Here is a 931-nt window from a genome sequence, read left to right on the forward strand (position 1 = left end):
GCGGCGGCCGTGGCGGTGGTGGTGGTGGAGGTGGCGGCAGCAGCGGTGGTGGCGGTGGTGGCGGTGGAGTGTCAGCTAGCAGCTGCAGAGGCAGCCTGGCTGCTGTTATGTATGATAAGAGTTATCTGAGGCTTGGGTGGTGGGACATAGGGAGATGGAAGCTATGAGGGAGGAATTGCAACAAGAAAGAGAATAGGAGCTGACTTCCTTTGTTCTCCTCCAATCTATTGGATGAGTTGGGTAAAAGAAGGAGCAATAATGGTGATAGCCTGGCACTTCTCATAACTGGGAGACTGAAGGGTAAAGAAAACACAAATCATATTTATATTAAAGAGCCCTTCTTGGAAGTCCCAAACCTGGAATCCACGATGTTGACTTTCGTTGACCTATGCAGATCTATTTGCAAGACCCAGGATTTGAAGACCTTCAAGAATGGTGCAGACTACAGTCTAGTGCTGCAGACAAGTTTACTTTAGTTTCAGTGTTCTTTTATACATGAATGAAACAAAGAAAGCAATGATATAAGGAGGGTCATTCAGAAAATCATGTAAATAAATGCCAGTAAGCATGTGCTGAACATTAACAGAACAGCCTTTTCCAGAACTTTCTCAGGACAGGCCAATTTAAACACAATTCCCTGGCATATACTATAGATTATATCTGGGAAAGCACAAACACAAGGCAGAAGGCCAGGGCACACTGAGGACAGCATTCAGTGCATCTTTGCAGCAGATTGGATTCTATAGCCGTGTTCTGACATCCAACAAGAATACACATATCTTTTACACTGACTGTAAATGTTTATTGCAGGAGGCATGAAATCATGTCCAAGAACAGTCCAGGGAACAAAATGCACTTGAGGGAAAGGCCCTCTGCCTTTTTTTCTGAAGCTTCTCTCCCTAAGGCCTTGTCCACTGTGTTTCTTTTTTTT

At 44.6% G+C, this 931-nt stretch overlaps 1 long non-coding RNA gene across 1 annotated transcript in view; it reads right to left on the reverse strand.

Annotated features, from left to right (window-relative positions):
* The window catches only part of LOC116093647, a 12480-nt gene that overhangs the window by 6694 nt on the left and 4855 nt on the right, over positions 1-931 (reverse strand). The gene's annotated exons all lie outside the window — the stretch shown is intronic.

This window comes from Mastomys coucha, unplaced genomic scaffold (assembly GCF_008632895.1).
Source record: "Mastomys coucha isolate ucsf_1 unplaced genomic scaffold, UCSF_Mcou_1 pScaffold16, whole genome shotgun sequence".
Classification (NCBI taxonomy): Eukaryota; Metazoa; Chordata; class Mammalia; order Rodentia; family Muridae; genus Mastomys; species Mastomys coucha.